Genomic DNA, 20,675 nt, shown 5'->3' on the forward strand with positions numbered 1-20,675 from the left:
ATCTTTTGTCTGTGATTTGTCTTAAGATAGCTCGTGATGTTTCTGGGTCAGTCATTATCAAAACCATAAAACCATGTGATCTTGGTTGACAAAATCTTCAGGGGTCTCTGTTTTCATATTGGAAACAAGTTAGACAAAAATAGAAGTTAAGCACACTTTTTTAAATTAAGCACGAGCTCAATTAAGAAGAAAAGCAATCTAGGAATTTATTTACTCATACAAAAAGCAATGTTCACATTTCTGTGAAGTTTCTTGCTTTTAAGTTCATGACAGAGGCATGGGCAAACCTCTTATAAGCTGTACTAAAGTGGACATAAATGAATGTGATACTTCCTCTGGTATACCATGACTAGATTCCAAACTCCTGATCCTGGATTTCATGCTTGAAATGTGGTTATTTCCCTTGCGAATACTGTCAGCTTTGGCGTATTGCAATAGCTAGTGGCGATTTAGTAGACTACCCTATTTCACACGACCTGCAAGTTACAGCGGCTAAGATTTCCAGCCAGCAAAGCTTATCAGTGCTGAGGCACTTGGCTATTACGGCCTTGTTGAAGGGATTGGGTCTTAATCTCGTCCTCATAGTTTTGCTGTGCTGACTTGGAAAAATTATTCCAACTTTTCACATTCCAATTTCTTTATTTCAAAAATTAAAAAAAATATTCACCTTTTCTGGGTTTTTTTATATGAGTTTATACATTTAAAACACTTAGTCGAGAAACTGATAAATTATTTTCTCCAAATGGAAAACAGAATAGGAATAAAAACCATGAGTATGAGTGAGTGAACCATCATTTCCTTCATCTCTAGTGCTAAAGAGGTTATAATATCTTTACTCTAGTGGCAATAAATGTCACACACACACACATACAGAGGGAGAAAAAGAGAGAGGAAGAGAGATGGGGGAGAGAGAGAGAGAGACTGAGAAATTCTCTACATTGAAATTATTTCTCTACTCCTTTCTAGCCAAAACAGAAGCTAGTTGAAATAACAGTAGTACCCTGTTAGATAAATCCTTTAAACGCTATAACAACCTGTAGTTTCTTAATTGTAAAGGATATTTCTGTAATATTTTGGGTTGAGAGATTATTGACATTTGATATTCTTTGGTCAGAAGCTTTTCCACAGTTGGTCACAACAACTGGAATCCATTCAGCTTGCATATACTGTGAAATACCCATCAGGCATTCCATTTCTTCATGTGTTTACACATGTATGTCCATCTAATGCCAAAGTCATGTTTGCGGTTCTAGAGACATGCTTCACCTTGTTCTTTTATTTCAAAGCCTGTTCACAGAACATAGGGTATCTCTTATGGGCACCACATGTATACAACAGGCTACAGGTTGCTGACAATCTTGTATTTTCTAGATGTCTACATTCTGAGTTAGCATTCATGCCATAGTACCCTGGAGGATGCTCATTTCCATGACGTAGGGCTATAACTGATGCACTCCAACTACTTGGTAGCATTTAGGAGCCCAAGTTAAACACGCGAGGTATCATCTAAAGCAGCCATGGTACCGAGGGATTACCTTTTCTTCTGTCACCTCCTAAGTTTTCAAATCGAAGATACTGACTGGCGGTTTGAAGTTGGGAAAAAGAAGAAAGAATGCCTAGGGGGGAAATACATTCCGACCTTCTGAACCCAAATGCGGAGACTGCAATAGTAAGATGATTTCCCGTTCTGAATTCGCAATATTTTCTTCTGAGCTGCTGGTATTGCGGCACTGGATTAAATTGAAACCCTCACTTGAAGTGAAGAAAGAGGTGGAGGACGGAGTGCAGTCAGCTGCACACAGTCTCAGGCAGAGTCTGGCCCTGAAAGCACTTCCTGCTGCCTTGACAATTTCTCTGTCTCTCCGACTATGGAAATAATGACTCCGGTAGCGCCGCTATTCTTCCTGTTCTATGCTGTAGTCTTTCTCCCTGTCCATGTTTTTTTCCCTTAATTAGGATGATCTGCCATTTCCCACTACGGCAAGTTCTGTAAAAGCCATGATTCTCCAGGTTGCTAGGTGGCGAGCGAAATGATCAGTGAGACCTGCTTCTGGCAGGAAAATGAAATCATTTTTTATGTTAAATAAAATAACTGCAGGATTCTACCATAGCCCAGCTCTGACTGGGGAATCATAAAAGATGAAGTCAGAGGGTAGAACTCTTTGATCAAACGGATTACCTTTAGACAAAGCTTGTAAGAAAGAACCTCAGTGCCAAAGCCACACAGCTGTAAACCCAAAAGCAGTGTATATATAAAAAAGGGCCACTTATAGGAGTGGGAGAGTAACAAAGCAAAGTCTCATTAGGGACTCGGGCAGGAAGCTACAAAAGGACAGCTTTATTTTCTTGTCCATCAGCCTGAGCCATGATGGAAATGCACTTCAGGGAAATACGATGCTGCATGTGCTATGCTTGTCCAAATAAGTATTCCAGGGGACCCACATGCCATTTCAAAATGTTCTTGCGTGCTAACCAAGACATGCTGATGGGGTGGGCCAAAGGTCTGACCTCTTCATATGTCTTCATATTTGCTTCAAGACTCAGCTTTAGCTCCCAGTAGTTTCTGGGGGAGCTGAGTATGGACGGAATGAGCTGGAGCGCTGTGGGAGGCTGGGCAAATGGTGGGCAGTCTAGAGAATTCCGTACCGTGATTCATTTCTCTCAAGTAAGGCTGATGCTCGTTCTCCGTAAATTGCTGCCGTGCTGGAAACAGCGTGGTTGTGCCCTTGCAAAATGAATGAAGTCCCGCGGATGCATCAATCTTCAAAGGGCTTTCATTTTCTCTGCGTAACAAGTAGCTTTGCTAGGCTACAATGATGGTCTCTTAGCCACACGAAGACCAGCCCTTTCTGAATGAAGGGATGAAGGCAGCATTTAAGGAATGTCAATGAAGTCTCTTGATGTGTACTTTTCTGTGTGGTTATTTTGCAAAACATGGGTTGAAATCAATGTAGCAAAGATATATGTGACCTGCAGGATGCAGATAACCCCGTTGGGTGTCATTGGGATACCATCAAGGACATCCTTCCAGGGTTTAGCAGCAATTCGAAGAGATAATTTTGACTGGAGTCATGTGTATGCCACTTTTCCTTTCCTACACTGACTTACAGATATTGCAAGATGTTGATATCTCTCTGTGTGTCTCTCTCTGTCTCTATCTCTGCCTCTCTGTCTCTTTCTCTCTGTCTCTGTCTCTCTCTCTCCCTCTCTCTCTCTCTCTCTCTCTCTCTCTCTCTCTCACACACACACACACACACACACACACACACACACGAGCCACTGAGGAAGTCTATGGTGACCTTAATCTACACTGACTTCCTTCCAGGTGACAATACTAAACATTCGCATGTGTATGTGGTAGAGAAAAGCCATTGTATAATTATTAGCCTCACGTGAATATAGGGCCGTCCTTCACATTCTTGCTCTGCAGGGCTGACTAAACAAGGGTGGAAGGTGTTTTCAGCCCTTGGAAAAGGCACATCTGAGATGCCTGTGGTCTGTAATTACCTGGGGGCTGACAGTTGCTGAACAGCACCCCTAACAATACCTGACTCATGTCTTAACACTTTACTCAGGCGGAAAGCAAACTATATTATGACCATCACAGGGGCCAGAGCTCACTGCCAACTTCTGATTCATCACTCCCCAGAGTTAGAGGGAGAGTGTTCCAGAACTCCATCTAAGGACACCCTCATAAACTCACGAATGTCTTACTTACAGTTATAATCACTGATGTTTAGATTATGGGATTCCAGGAAGGGAGGTGATGGGGAGTCTTAGAGCCACGAACAAATTCTGAGCTGTTCAGAAAAGTGTCCTGTAAATTAAAGATATAATTATCTGGATCACTGTGATCATTATTTCTCCCTCAACAAGTTTCTAGATGTTTGGTTAGAAATCAAAAGAGTGTTGGAATGTGCTTGCCGGCCTGGGAGACATGTGGGCTCTGGAAAGTAACGTCTGCCTTCTAGCCAAGTCCCCAGGGCCTGTTGACTCACACACTTCCACAGGCAAGTGGTGACACCGTCCGTTCCGTTCCCCACCAGTGCTGTGCCCTGTATTTGAGTCACGTGACTGAGTGCGACTGTTATGGCTAATAAGAAATACACATTCAACTCTAATGAACAGGACAGAGAAGTCATCAGAGAGAAAAGTTCTTTCTGTTTTTTCATGGGATTGTATACTGAACGAAAGGAGAAGATGTCATAAAAAAGACCATTATGATACAGCTTAAGAAGAGCAGGGCAAAGCCTTCATAAGTATGTTCTAATACTCAGACATATTTGAACTATATTCTCAATAATATAGGAGCTGCTGTCAACGGGAACACCGCTGGGAGAGTGGAGATGCACACACTGTCGGGGCATTGATGATAGAAAGAAAAGCCAGAAAGAAAAAACCTCCAGTGAAGGTTGAGTTGAAGAGGGTGGTGGAGGCCAGAATATCTGTTGATATTATATGGTGTGCCTTGTAAAATGTTAACTAGACCATCCATCTTCCTTATAGGAGGGCACCTAAGTTGCTCACTTATGTCACGTGGACCTGTATGTGTACATTCAGGCTCAGTGAGAGAAGCAATGAGTTCTGAGCCCAAATTTACTGAGCGAGATCAGCAAGGACACATGTGGGTGACTCAGGAGGTAGAAGACTTCAGAAGAGGTAATCTAGAATCCAGGATACATCTTTTCTTTCTGTAGCTGAGGAAACTGTCAACTAAAACAAATTTTCGGGAGAAAGCAAGACCCTAATTATGTTTTATAGTATCTGGCCCCAAGAAAGGAGACACACAAATGCTGTTGGATGAAAGAGCCTAAAGGAAAGGAAGAAGACAATGAAATTTTGTTAAAAACATCTATTATCGTCACTAGCATTTAATTATCTTAAAGAGAGCAATGCTGTTTCCACATTTCTTAACTTTTCCAGCGCTATCGCTGTCATACTTTCTAAGCTTCGTGGTACTTGCATCCTTGGCTTATTTGAATTGAGAATACTTCTTTCATCCCTGTAGGGTTTTGTGTTACCCTTGACATGGCAAGCTTTGTACTGTCATGATGGACCAGTTCAAGCAAAAGGGAAGAGATCAAATAAATAACATCCAAGGAACATGTGGAGATATTTGCAGAATTGCATCATAGTCTCCTTTTTCTGTTTGTGAAGATGCAGGAAACATCTCTGCCCATCAGATGCATAGGGAGCCTGTGGACTATTAGATTTTAAGAGCTGAGAGGTCTTCAGGTGCCATGGACCACATGGTGACTATCACTGCTTGACACAGTTCCAGCGTGTCAACATTTGCAGACCATGCTTCTTTAAGACCTCTTTACTTTTGTTTTTAATGTTTCTCAATATTAATACCTTTTCTTTGGGAAATTTTGTGTGGGCTTTGGTAAAGGGTAAAAATATGTACAGTGGTAGCCTTTCTACACAAAATAATTCTTTGGGAAAAAAAAAAATCCCTGCCACCATGGAACCAGGAATGCCATTGTGTTCTCCTAATTACACCAAGAACAGGAATGCTATGTACTAGACATGCTGATCCCAACGATAAAATGCCTACAATTGAGATTCCAGAACCTGAGGCCATTAAGGGCAAGAGTTCAGTTTAAAAATGTAGAGAAATCAGAATGGTGCAGTATAATGGATAAAGATTAAGACGTCAGGACCTTCCCTTTTGGGAACATTATGAGGGGAACAGGCCCACATAGTAAGACTAAGAAATTGTAATGTAGTATCTGCTGCCCAGTAGAAGTCCTTTTCCCAAAGTCAGGTATTTGGATAAGTGTCTCTATTCCCCCGGGAGCTTGAGGAGAGTTCCTGCTTACTAAAAAGGGAGACAATCTTATTTCTGCAAGAGGAACTTGTGACCCTTCTCTTAACTGGTGACTTGTGCCTATAATCAAGGTCAACGCTAAATTTCTCAATCCTTCAATCTCAAGCCACACCCCAGCTCACATGCCCCCTCTCGCATCTTTTTGTGCAATCGTAGAGTATAAAAAGTGTAGACTTTTTTCAATTAAAGGCTGCAGATGGCTATCCCAGTTCCCAGTTCACCTTCAGATTGTGTCTGCCCGCCCTCCCCAGTTGACTCCACACATCCTCTTTGGGACCTGAACCCCTACCAAAACAGGTCTCAGGCATTTAAGGATTATGGCTTTCTCAGTCTGTATTAGAGCATCTCTTGGGGCCTGATAATCTGGACTCCAAATCTAGTCTGTTATTTTTTTATGGCTATGAATCTTTTTTAAAATAGTTTTTTAATTTTTTTAATGAGCTATACATTTTTCCACTTCCTTCCCTTAATTCCTTCTTCCCTTCTCCCCTCTTCTGTGACCTCCCACACTCCCCAGTTTACTCATAAAATCTTATCTTTTTCACTTTCCTATGTAGATTCATGTATGTCTTTCTTAGGATTCTCTTTGTTGTCTAGTTTCTCTAGGGTTGCAACCTCTAGGCTGGTTTTCCTTTGCTTTATGTCTAAAAGTCGCTTATGAGTGAGTACATATTATATTTGTCTTTCTGTGTCTGGGTTATCTCACTCAATATGGTTTTTTTCTAGATCCATCCATTTGCCTGTAAATTTCAATTTCAAGATGTCATTTTTTTCTCCACTAGATAGCACACCATTGCATAAATGTACCACAATTTCTTTATCTATCCTTTGGTTGAGGGGCTTCTAGGTTGTTTTAGGTTCTGGTTATTACAAATCAAGTTGCTATGAACATAGTTGAGCACATGTCCTGGTGGTATGATTGAGTGTCTTTTGGGTACATGCCCAAGAGTGGTATTGCTGGGTCTTGAGGTAGATTGTTTCCTAATTTTCCAAGAAATCACCATACTGATTTCCAAAGCAGCTGTACCAGTTTCCACTTCCGCATGCAACGGAGCAGTGTTTCCTTTACCCTACATCCTCTCCAGCATAAACTGTCATCACTGTTTTTGATCTTGTCTACCCTGTTCTTAAACTTGAAGATTAGAGGCTGACCATTGTATTTTCTAAGCTGAACGAGCATGTGATCAAACCGGAGTCTCTGAATGTGGCTGACATGGGGGCTGACTGAGAAGCCATTGACAATGGCACTGGGTCTTGTTTTGTCTGCATGTACTGGCTTTTTGGGATCCTAGTCTGGTTGGATGCTCACCTTCCTAGACCTGGAGGGAGAGGGGAGGAACTTGAACTTCCCACAGGGCAGGAAACCCTGACTGCTCTTAGGACTGGAGAGGGAGGAGGAGAGGGAGTGGGGAGGAGGAGGAGAGGGAGTGGGGGGGATGGGAGGGTATGGGGAGGAGGGGAGGAAGTGGAAATTTTCATAAACAAATAAATAAATAAATTTTAAAAAATCAGATATATATATATATACATATATATAAAACATTACTAAGTTAGCTATCAAAGACCACTTTAGTACCTTAATACATTTTGAAAAGCTAAAAGAAAAGAAATACTTTTTCTGTGTGTTAACAGAAATGCCAAGAAAAAATAATTTGTTATATTTCGTATATGAAAAGTTAATGGAAGTAAATATGAAAGCTAAAAACAAATAAAATCTATAAAAGTAAAAAAAAATGATTCATTTGGTTTTTTCCAATGATCAAATTAATGACATTAGAAAAGTCCCTTACATTCCAGATTGTTGTTTTTCTTTAACTGTAGAACATGAAGCTGGGCAGTCCTAAATTCCTAAACTGTTAAGTTGCGTCTTGTGTACGTGCTTCAGTATTACCCACAGTAACCCAAGGATTCTTCATGAAGGGTGTGGCTACAGAAAGGGAAACAGACAAATGTTCGAATAACATTGGGGCAAACGCAGGTGGGATAAACCAGGAGAAGTTAAGTAACAAGGAAGTCTATATTGGCTTCAAAAAATATTTTTTGAGGACGGTGGGGGAGTAGTTCAGCTGTGGAGGGTCTGTTTAGCATGCACAAAGCCCCAGGTTCAATGCCTAGCATTGTAAAGCAACACACAAACAAAACCACTTAGTCGGACAAGCAAATGAATAAGTGACATGCAATGCAAAGGAAGATAGAGCTTAGCCCTTTCCAGTTCCCAAATTTTCAATTTCACGCTGACCTTTATTCAGTCTCAGAGAGCTAGAGACATGCGCTGTCAAGAAAGGAAGGGTAGACGAGAAGAAGGAGAAAATGATGTTTAGAAAAGAGATCCAGACAAATGGGAGTGAGAACTGCATTTGCTTCCAAACGTCCTAATATTTTCATTTAGTTCTATGTCACTGATCTCTAAATTGCTTAGTGCATTCATTCATTAAATACTGATTGTGTTCTGAAAGTCCGTTAAAAGTCTCAGAGTTTGGAGCAATGGAGTTGTGGCTAAAATCAAGCTTTGAGGACTTTCACCTACAAAAGAAAACTAAACAGAACCTATTGATAAAAGATCTGTGATCCCTCATATTCCCATCCCCCATCTCCTTCCTTCTTCTCCCCTTCCCAGTTTACCCAGAAAATCTTAATGCTTTCCCTTTCCTGGGGCCCTCCATGTGTCCCTTTTAGGGTCTCGTTGTTGCCTGTCTTCTCCGAGGTCGTGGACTATAGGCTGGTTATCCTTTACTTTATGTCTGGTATCCACTTTATGAGTGAGTACATACCATTTTTGTCTTTCTGGGTCTGAGCTACCTCAGCCAGAATGTCATTGGTTTTTACCGCTGGGTAATACTCCATTGTGTAAATGTACCACATTTTCTTTATCCATTCTTCAGTTGAGGAACATCTAACTTGAGATGGCCAAGTTGTGGGAGGGACAGAGAGGGAGTGCAATGAAAGAGATATCTATTTTTTAAATTAAATTTATTTTTTTAAAACAATCTTTTCTCATTTTACACACCTATCCCAGTTCCCACTCCCTCCCCTCCTCCTGCTCACTCCACCTTCCCTCACCACAGCCCCCCATCCACTCCTCAGAGAGGGTTAGGCTTCCCAAGGGGAGTCAATAAAGTCTGACACATTACTTTGCTGCAGGATAAAGGCCCTCACCCCTATATGTTGGCTGAGCAAGATATCCCTCCAAAAAGAATGGGCTCCAAAATGCCAGTTCAAGCACTAGGGATAAATCCTAGTCCCACTGCCAGGGGCCCCAGAGATTGCCCAAGCCACAAAACTGTCACCCACATTTAGTGGGCCTAGTTTGGGCCTATGCAGATTTCCTCGCTATCAGTCCAGAATCAGTGAGCCCTCACTAGCTCAGGTCAGCTGTTTCTGTGGGTATCCCCATTATGGTCATGACCCCTTTGCTTGTATATCTTGATAGAGGAATCCAGTTAGGGATTAGGGAGAAACTGGTGCTAGGGAAATTCCCAGGAATCCACAAGGATGACCTCAGCTAAGACTTCAAGTAATAGTGGAGAGGGTGCCTGAATTGGCCTTCCCCTATAATCAGATTAGTGACTGCCCTAATTGTCATCATAGAACGTACATCCAGTAACTGATGGAAAGAGATGCAGAGATTTACAGTCAAGCACTGGGTTGAGCACTTGGAGTTCAGTTGAAGAGAGGAAGGAGGGATCGTATGAACAAGGGGGGGAGGGATGGTCAAGATCATGATTGGGAAAACCAGAGATAACTGACCTGAGCTTGGGGGAGCTCATGGACTCTGGACTGACAGCTGGGGAACCTGCATGGGACCAAACTAGGGCCTCTGAATGTGGGTGACAGTTGTGTGGCTTGATCTGTTGTGGGGTCCCCTGACAGTGGGACCAGGACTAATCCTGGATGCATGAACTGGCTTTTTGGAGTCCATTCTCTAAATAGGATGCCATGATCAGCCTTGCTGCCGCAGGGAAGGCCTTGGTCCTGCCTCAACTTGTTATGCCAGACTTTCAATGACTTTCGAAAGGAGATCTTACCCTCTCTGAGAAGAGGATGGGAGGGTGGGATGGAGGCAGGTAGGGGAATGGAAGAAGAGGTGAGAGGGAGAACAGAAGCTGGTATGTAAATTTTAAAAAAAATTAAATAAAAAAGATTCTGTGAGAGAAAAGAGAGGTACAAGAGGTGGTGGGTGGAGTGGATGAACTTAGGAAATAGCAGACAGTTTTCCTGAGTTTTCCCAAGACCACTAATTTTAACCTTGAGCCTGTCACAGGAAGCCCAAGGTTGATCTGCTTTGTATCTAAGTACTAAGCAAGAAATGAGGGTTAAGACTCAAATAAAAGCATTCTTAGTTCATTGAGAACAGGAGTTCTCGAGAACTCACATAGGAGTGTGAGGTGGAACAGCTCATGCAGACAACAATAAGAGAATCAATGGCTGCACAGCGTCCAGCCCTAAATGGGACATTAATATCATCCCTTCCTTCACCAGGTCTCAAGGATCTTCACCATGAAGAGGACAGAAATAATTTAGAGCCAGAGGTGCTCAGTTACCTCAGTAGACACAGTGGTTCTAGGAACAATGGGACAGATGGACTTACAAACTCAAGGCGATTGTGGCAACAGAAACAAGACCTGAGCCAACTCTATCCAGAAAAAATCCCAGCATAGAGCAGGGAGAGGTGGACAGGACTTCCTGCCAGCACCTGAAGAACTACTGGCATGTGTGAGCTGTTGGGAGAGGGAGAGTCAGGCGTGACCTCTAGAAGGCTGAGTGCCTACCAGGCCAGGGCCCACTCCTAAGACTAACTGAGCAACACAGACCAGACTCAGTGGGGGAAGAAAAATAAAGAGGAGGAGAAGGAAGAGAAAGAGAGAGAGGAGAAGGAGAAGTGGAGAGGGAGGCATGGAGGAGGAAGGAGAATTCTCAAGTCGAATAGGAAGGGATGGGAAGGCCAAGAGCATTTTAATGGTAGAATAGAAGAATTGACAGGGAAGTGATTATGTTCAAAATATATTGTATTGATAGAGCATTGGTAGTATAGTGGGGAGCAGGCTGCCTTCTAAAACGCATTGCATGAAATCCTCAAAGAATGATAGCAAATATTTGAATGTAACCCTTTAACAAGAAAAGTTATGCCATCACTATTTTGACCATCATTCTGTTTGGCTGCATTTGTCCAGCCCCTTGCTAACTTTGAGACTGTAGTATTTCACTACTGCAGGAGTGTGATGTGTGCTTTGGGAGTAGCCAGAGTGAGAGATTTTCAGGGAGGGCAGATTTAGGATCAGTATTATGGACACTTACAATCTGGAGACATATTCTTCGCACTTGGTACCTCCTTCAAAGGCGTCTGATAAACCTCGTTAGGTTTGAAAGCCTTTGAAGTGGACGTCTATGATTTCCATTGATTGTAAATGTGTGTATGGCCCATTATTCCTGGCAGTTCTTAGATAAATATTTCTTCAAATTAAACCATGACATTAGTTTAAACAATGTTCTTTGTGGAATCAAAATACTGTGACTTGATTTTTTTCTCTCTCTCTCTTTATTCTTTGTGAAAACAAAGCTTTAGACTCAATGTTCTATTTTGGACATATGCAATTCCACTATAAGCTCTAGTAGAGTTTTATATTGGCAGGAAAAATAGAAGATGTTATCTGGTAGGATTATAAAAAGAGAGAGGCGGTCTTATTCCTCTCTCTCAAGTAGAGTTCTTACGGCTTTTAGCAACTCGCAAATGAGAGTTCTATCAGTAGGACCGGGAGTTACTCAGGGGCAGTAGTGTGTGTTATACATACGTGATCATGAGAAGCCCACGCCTGGAAGGACTGCAGATATAGGCGTTGAATTCTAGCATTTTATTTTTAGTGCATGTAGTTAATCAATTTCCTATAAAATATAGGTGCAGCAATATGTAGATCCTTTTGCATGAATCATGCTTAATGAAATGACTTTTTCCTCTTCATCTTTAAAAAATTTAGATGTACCCAATATTTCTTAAAACATGTATTAAATGTTTAAATTATTTGTATTCTTTAAGATTATTTCATCCCATCTTTCTCTTTTCTATCTGTTTTCTAGCTCTTTTATTCTCAACTGAATTTCACATATGAGTCAATTAGGCAAAAGACATAAAATTAACTGATTTTACAAATTAATTGATTTTCTTATTTATTTAACAAAAATTGCACTTAGGCCACAGGCTAATTACAGTCTTCTGTATAACTTTATGACTTTGGCCATTTAAACTTTTGGATTCCTTGATAAGTATATGGCATATTTATGGGTCAATAATACCATATGATTTTTGTATTAGATATCATCTGGCTTTTTTATACTGATAAGACAGCAAAGAACGCATGGATTTCTTTTGACACTGGATACTTTAATCTCTTGAGGATACATTTTCTGGTTAAAGATGTGGTTGATATGTGTTTGCTCTCAAAGCACGACTCCTGGACTAATCTCCAAACTGAAGTAAAGATGGATGAGTGACACCCTGACACATGATTATTTCAGCTACCGTTTTAGCCGAGGTCCTGATAAAAGAGATGCCAACTGGATCTGTGTTTTAACAAGAGACATGGCGTCATCTTCATGGGTCTTTAGAAATGAGTATTGAGAGAAAAGGAGGTGTCTTTCTTAGACCTCAGGTGCAAGAGAGGGGTTCACTAGCTGTTTGGAGGATGAAGGACACGGCAGTGAGGTGATCCATTCATGCTTGGGATGGATGATTGAAAGTTGATCATTTGCCTGAGGAGCTATGGCGTTGAGCACCACATCTTGGGGGCTATGCAGAGCAATCCCTTAGTTCCTCATCTTTCTATCACTGAGAAAACTGTCTTTAAAAAGGAAAGATGCTTGACCACTAAAGACTGGGTCACAACCAAACCCGTGAAGAAGGAACAATTACCTTTATTTCAGGATTTCAGAGAATTCAGTCCACAACCCCTGGCCTTGTCGCTGAAGCTGTGGTGGAGCAGCACAGCATGGTGGAAGTGTGTGGTGGAGCCACACTGCTCAGCTCACAGTGGCAAGGAAGAGAAAGGGACGGGGCTGAAGAGAGAGTGAGAGAGAAAGAGCACTTTTATAAAAATCCTTTCTCCCAACCATTATGATCTGAGTTTATAGAAGTACTAATCCCCTCTGAGATCACAGTCCTCATGATTTCCCCACCCACCAAGGTCCTACTTCTCAACACGGCTGAATTGGGAACCTGATCTTCAGCACATGAACTCTGGAGTACACTTAGGGCCTGTGCCAAGGCAGTTCAAAATGCTTTGTTTCATTCTGAGCTTCTTCGTGGACTTATGGTTTATTTTAGAAAGGATTATTTCCTTTCCAAATATTTGGGGACTTTTTCAGGGGCCTCAACTGTTGTTGATTTCTAAGTTAATTCCACTGTAGCCAGAGAAGATCCTCTGAGGGCCTGACCCCTCTTTAGCTGTCAGGTCTCTTCCCTCCACAATGGCTCCGTAGCTCCTTGGGGAGTGAGATGCAGCTTTACAGGCTTTATCTCATCTCTTACCTTGCAGGGATCGCAGCCCTTTGCTGCCTGTGTCTTTAGTATCTTGTCTTGTACAACCTGTTTCCAGTTCTTTCAGACAGAAAGGAAAATCTGTTGCTTGCTACTCTTTCTTGCTTAAAAGCTCACACTTTTATCTGGGCTAACCACTCTTTTTATGTACTTATATGGAAGTTTGTATATCTGGATACTTTATTCAGGCCTATGTTTACATACAACATAGTAGTCTATGGAAAATAGATGAACTATGTGTTCCCATGTTATCATCCAGAAAGAATCTAGAGTTCAGGAGAAAATGGTGGAATTTATTAGGGAAGCAACATTAGAACATCAAATGATGATGATGATGATACTACTACTACTAATAATAATAGTAGTAATAAAGCATATCCCTAAGTTTGACACTGGTTGACCATAGAAATAAAGTGGTAAAAATATGATCTCGTATAGAGACACAAGACACTCAGGGTTCAAGGTTCTACATTCCACTGTAATATATTGACAAATGATATAACTCATCTAAAAGATTAATGAAAAATTACTTGGAGAATCAGTAGTAATTTTCTGGATACCAGTCACAGGTATTCTGGTTAAATATATTTGAGATAAGACTCCCAAATCTCTAGTTTGAAGAAACTGTGTACAGGTTGTATTGACTTACAACTGACTTGAAGATCCACTGAGCATCTGACTTCTGACACTGCTTTTCAGTTCCAGACATGTCTGTTTCTAGCTTTAACCATGATGTCATCATTTGGTTGACAGTGGATGTGTGCTATGCCAGTCACTTTGTTTACAGAACAGAGTTTTATCCTTTAACCCAATATTTTTGCGCAGTAGATCTTATACACTCGTTTTTCTCAAAGAAAGTTGCCATTTTTGACTTAGTTTCTTCCTCAGCCTAGCGCTCTTCCTAAGGCAACATGGAGAATCCTCCTGGTCAGCCACATACTTAGATTTTGTTTGCAGCTCTGAACCAAAGTGGTACTTTTTAAACTTTATTGTGAAATCTGTCAACAATACTCTGGACCCACTCAGGGTTTTTAATAATATTGGTTGACTGGAGTCAAATTTGTGAAAAACGATTATAAGAAGTGATCTTCTCAGTTCTATCAAAGAGGACCAAGAAGAGCGATTCTCGGGTAATTTTGAGAACCAAGTTCTTCATAGAAAACTCATGCATTTGTTTCAGTGAGGTTTCCTCAGTTGGGGTCATCATGAGGATCTGTGACACTACAGTCCAGTGACACAAGTGAATGTGTACGCCTATGCTTTTTCCAGTCATCTTTAACAGTATACTGGCCTTTGTCCCTGGGTTCCTTATGTGCACTTAACTTTTCTCGTAGAGCCGTCCCTGCTATCCACCCTTTTAACTTTCCTATTCCCGTCTTCCATTGTTGTGCCACTCAATGTAGCACTTCCCCCTAGGTACATATTTCTCATTTTCAACCTTAAAACACTTGTTGGAGACAGGTGGGGTTGTGAGGAGCACGGGCGGCTATTGTATGGATCAGACAACTGCCAACCCTATGAGTCAGCGACACAAGAAAATAAAAGCCAGGAGTTCCACCCATATCCTAAGGCAGAATAACAGTTAACAAAACGGAAAACTCTCTGTTCTAGCTAGATTTTCAAAAAAGAAATACCTGTGCTTGAGAATTGTGGGGGAATACCCCAGACTGTGGTTACTGATTTAAATTCTATCCATCCTTCCCTTCCCACCCAACTGCCTTTGTCTTCCTTCTTCAACTACTTAATTGGTGCTTTCTTCAAACTTGAGCAGATCTGAATGGAGGTACAAAGTGAAATTAACCAATTCCCTTGGAAGATGTAGGGGAAGCAATACGTTAGAAAGCTTGTTAATGCCTCCTTTCTCTCTTCCTTCTTGCTCTGCTCCCAGGCTTCCCTGGGAACCCCAGGAGAAGGGGAATTAACAAAGCCCTGAAGCTGAATGCTACAGACTTTCCAGGGAATTGACTAATTTCATCTTCCTGCACCATTTGGAGCAGCTGGGGGTACTGGTCTTGGGGGGGAAATAATAGGATTCAGTGCTTAAAATCTTCTATGTAAAAGTGTGCCTAGTTTGCTTATCAAACTAAAACATAAATGGTATTCACCATTGGCCTCCTCCACCATTGTATATACACTGTGATGTTATAATAATTATTTCTTGACTTTGTAAGTCCAAATAGAATGTCCTAGATTGATCTTTTTATTCTAAACATGTGCTGGATGGATTATTTTCATCATTTCCAATGACCATGTTTATCATTGTCACTGAACCTTCTCTTTCTCTAGTTACAGTCCTGACTTGAGTGTTTCCTGGTTTCTACCTTCCACAGACCTTTCAGAATCCTAAATACTTTCTTTGGTTCGAAACGTTAGCCATGTTTCCAGAACAAAGGTATTTTCCCATTTATGCCTGATTCTGTCCATCACCCAGAGGGCATCGTGGGAAGAAATCAGACGACCACTCCCAACCTTCACAATTCTTTTATTATTGACTTCCCTGAGGACTTCTGCAACATGTGGACACATTCGTATCTCTAAGCCCTTCTTTCTCTAGGTTAGTAAATTCATTAAAAATCAACCATTTAAAACTGTACTCTGGGTGGGTCCCACTGTCAATTATTCTGAGCCGTAGCCATTGAACTCTTCTCAGTTCGTTTCAGAGATGTTTGAATGATGGGGCTTGGTCCTTTGACCTTTGGTTACTACATTTCCTGAATTCTCCTTGTGGGGAAATTTATAAAGATTCCTCTCAGAAAGAACAGGGTGTGATGAAGTATATGCCTGGGATCCCAGCACTTGGGAGGAAGAAGCAGGAGGTTACAGTCAGAAGTTTACAGTCATCTTCCCCTGCATATATCAGAGCTATTCCAGATGACTTGAGTCCCTATCTGAACAAAATCAAAAAAAAACAAAACAAAACAAAACAAACTGAACAAAGACAAAAGCATCACTCAGAGTCTTGTACCAATTCCTTTTTAGTCTTAGTCTGCCTCTCCAATTAGTTCTGCCATGAAGGGAACAAATTTGAGATTGTTTAGAAATATTAATGTTAAAAAAATCAGCATATACGGTGACTCTCAGATTACCCACAGGCCTTCATGACCAGCAGAGTCAGAGGTGTCATTTTAATATTAATTTCTATACCTTTCTGTGCATCATCAAATGTTGTTGAGTGTTATATTAAATGAAAACATTGAGGAGGATTCACTTTGAAAATCATGGAAAACTCAGGTTTTGGCATCACAGCCCCTGACAAGTGAATCTGTTCTCATTATCTCGATGTCTGCCTTGGCTTGTAAAATTCCTGCAGGTTTATGGTACGGCGTGATACCCTTCACTACCTGCTCTTGTGCCTCGACATAAAGCTGCCACTTACATTAAAGCAAGCCTGATAAGATTGTCTTAAAGATCCAATTCATTTAAAGAGAACATTGCTGCAGACACTAATGTCCTTTCGCTGCTGCTCTCCTCGGCCTGAGTTAGAATATTATGCTCCAGAGCTAGAAAGATGTGGTGCAGATGTATTTGTATGCACAAAATCAGCACTCTTTCCTACAGGGTTGGGGCCTTAAATATCAAGATATCCATTCTAATATGACTGGCAAAAAAGTGCTGTTTTTGCACTTCATCAAATGAGGCCATAGACTTCAGCCATCTACTATACCATCCTTAGTAAATGGACAATAAGAAGAATAATAAACCATGGTTCATTTTAGATGTTAACCCACATCCAAATACCTGAATGACCTTCTCTCAAAGCTGTTTTAAATAAATGGTGTATAAAATAGACACCAAGAGAGTCATAAATGGCCAAGGTGATATTTGAGGCCTTGTGGGAGGCACTCATTTCAGACATTGCATGCTCTGTCACCTCTAATGATCTTGGGCTCTTCATTTAGCTGTGAGTTGGCTTTTTAATGAACAAATGCCTTAACCAGCCTAGATGGCATTCTTATTATGGTCATATATTTTGAAAGTGTGATGGGGAAGGAATTGATATAAGACAGTACACTGTAAGTAAGGAAATCCCTGAGAAATGGAGGACATCTGTGCCCCCATGGAGTGATGGTCAACTTGTTGCTTCTGGTCATGACTTCCAGTTGGTGAATGAAGAGTGATAATGTTGACATTGTGAATCTCTAGGATTTGTTCATATATAGGTCTAAGTAATGGGTATATCATCCAACCCAAAGCCAGTGTGTGTGTGTGTGTGTGTGTGAGAGAGAGAGAGAGAGAGAGAGAGAGAGAGAGAGAGAGAGAGGGAGAGAGTGAGAGAGAGATCTGGGTATTTTTCCTGAGATTACAAAACAGTGTGACAGCCTTTGGAGGTGTTCTGGGAAGTTTGACACCAAATGAGCCATTTTTAACCTTTACAGAATGTCTTGACTCCTACAGCTAGGGGAGGAGAGAGCAAAGAATCCTCCTTTAACAGTGTCTTAGTTACTGTCTCTGCTGAAAAGCTATTCCCAATGAGGTAGTCCTAGGGGGTGGCTCACCCTTGATTCACAAGCTTTAGGAAGATTTAGAGATCCTGGAATGGTCACACATAAATGGTGGGACAACATCATGGCTAGTTCAGTCCTATGAGGGGCTGCTGTGATGTGCCTGACTTGGTTGACTTGAGCCATAATGCAAGGGATATTCAGTTTTCTACGGTGTTTAATCCTGGTTTGTAAATAACCCTACTAAATATGGAAGTGTTCCTTTGCTACATTTAAAACACCAATGAGAGGCCTGATTTGTGTTAGCTCCTTCAATTCCAATTGGAAGCTGCATTTAATGATGCTTGGGCTTTAAAGGTAGCTTCATACCATTTTAAAAGTATCATGTGCCAATGACATGGCTCCAATTATGCCTAGAAAGCTTGTTTATTGTTTTTAAATAGAGGTGTTTGTTGTTATACAACCTGGGGACGACAGATTAACCAAAAATCATGTGACATATTCTTTTGAACATGGGACTTAGATGTTACATAGATACAGAGTGGACTTCCATGTACATTTGCAACGTATTAGTTGCACTTGGTTGCGGCATCTTCTTGATTTGTTTTTTAATTTACATATATGTGTATTTGCTCAGGTGACTGGAGGTAAGTTAGGAAGTGAATGGACATTCCTTTCCATGTAAAAGACTCACGGCTTAAAGAACATTCACCATACTAGTTTATGTAACTCTCTCAGGTCCAAGTAGTATTCACAGTACCACTTACGCTACTATTTCAGAGTCTTACCATTTTATTGATTTATAGTACATCATGAGGAGTTGGAGATGGCATAGCCAGGAACCTTAGTTTACATTCTGATTTGTGTTTTTAACCCCTATCATCAGGAATATGAAACCAGAGATCTGGCAAAGGCTCGGGTAGAGTGTCTGTCATTCACACTTGAATGTGCCTTCATCTGTTACTTAATAAGCTACTAAATAATAATCTTAATATTTTACTGTCATATGAACATCTACCTTGACACGTGTGTGTACCCATGCCAGACGTGGAAGCCACCATAGACCAACATAATTATAGTGATGTGAACCTAGGAGCTTACTGGAATTACTAGCAAATGTGTTGGTAAGAGGCTACTTACAGGAGCAGAGAGGACTCAAAAGTAGCTCTATTTAAAGCCCATCCCAACATAGGGAATGGCTCAAAAATCGCAACCTTGAGCTCTCTGCTTGACTTTGAGCAACTGATCAGGTCCAAGATCCTCTAGGCAACGTAATTGGTTGATAGTTATGTGTTGTTCTATAACTTTGGAGAAGGGCCCTGTGAATCTTTTAGATTTCAGCTTTCCCAGAAATGTGAAGTTTGTTTAGCTTCCAAGTCTCATGAGCTGCTCCCCCTCAACTTTCCTGGAAGGAATATTTCAATACAGAAGAAATTGCTTGCAACAATTACTTCAAGAGAACATTGCATTCTGTAATTTAGATTGAATGTAGTTTAATTGGCTTACCATTGTGGAGGTTAGGAACACCAAGATCAATGAACTAACATCTGGGGGAGGCTTCCTTAAAGCATTGCCACACGATAAAAGAGAAAATGGAGACAAAAAGATTCAGAAATTAATCACATTCTCAAACATTGTCCTAATCAACATTAGTCCACGTATGAGGAAGCGTACTTGTGGCCATGCACCAACGTTGGGCATCGCTACACAGCACTTTTCAGCATGAATTCAGCTTCCCACCAACACGTTTTGGGGAAAGATTCAGGCAAAATATAGCAGAAACATTTAAAGAGAATTTGATTTTTACATTTTGTTATAGGAGTTCTTTCTTTCCTGTTACTGAACAGCACTCTGTTGCTTGAATCTCAACTCTTGAATATTAATGACATCCTGCCTTGCCCTGTTGTCGTGGAAGATCAGAAGATTTGTGTTTTGTAAAAAGTCACTAGGAGCCTTGGAAAAGATAAGATAGATTTGAAGACGTGCTTTGAAATGCTCACCTGCAGGGATGCTTAGAGACTGGGGCAAATAATCCCTCCTCGAATATTCTGAAGACAGAGAAGTGGTCCTTGAGATATGTAGAGTCGGGCTATGGCAGGGAAATTGACCTAAACAAGAATCATTGCTTTCCTTTGGTATTGGCTAGGCTGTTCACTATACTACCTTAGACGTAACAAAAGTCAACTTTTATTTGGCCATGCCAACCATTGTTTTAGTTATAAGAAAGACATTCATATATTCAGGACACTTTATCTCCTTACCTTCAGAATATTTATGTTACCTTAAAAAAAATGGCGCCAAGTTCTCAGAGGCTTACCACATTCTGCCTTTTATTTTTTCTCCAGCGCGGACTATAGGAGTACTGAGAGTGTCCTCTCAAGAACTGGTCAGAAGGTAAAGCCTCATCTGAGTGTTGGGCAGAAAGGAAGAGCATCGACAGAGTCATGAAGTAGCCACACTGTAGGTTTCCTTCTCAGAACTGGAAAAAGACGGTCAGTTGCAGTCCCCAAATGTCAGACTTCATTAGCAACACCCAGATAACTTGTTAAAATGTAATTTTTCAGTGTCAAGTTGCTTCTATGCATCCCCACACTTGCTTCTGCTGTGGTAGATTTAAAATGGGGACCGGGGTTCTGCTTCCAAAGCATCACCCCAGAAACCCGCTGTGGGACACTAGCCCAGATTATCTCTGTCCCACGGTCTTTAATCATAATTTACTGGAAAGTCATGGGTGTGAGAAAGTGTCTGGGAAAATAAGTATTTTTCATAAAATCCCAATCCCTAATTTTTGGTATTTCCTAGAATAATTCATTGTCACTATCTAAAAATTATGATAGTTTAACATCTGTTTTCTTCCCTGTTCTCATAATTAAGA

Source organism: Myodes glareolus, chromosome 20 (genome assembly GCF_982192425.1).
Source record: "Myodes glareolus chromosome 20, mMyoGla1.1, whole genome shotgun sequence".
NCBI lineage: Eukaryota > Metazoa > Chordata > Mammalia > Rodentia > Cricetidae > Myodes > Myodes glareolus.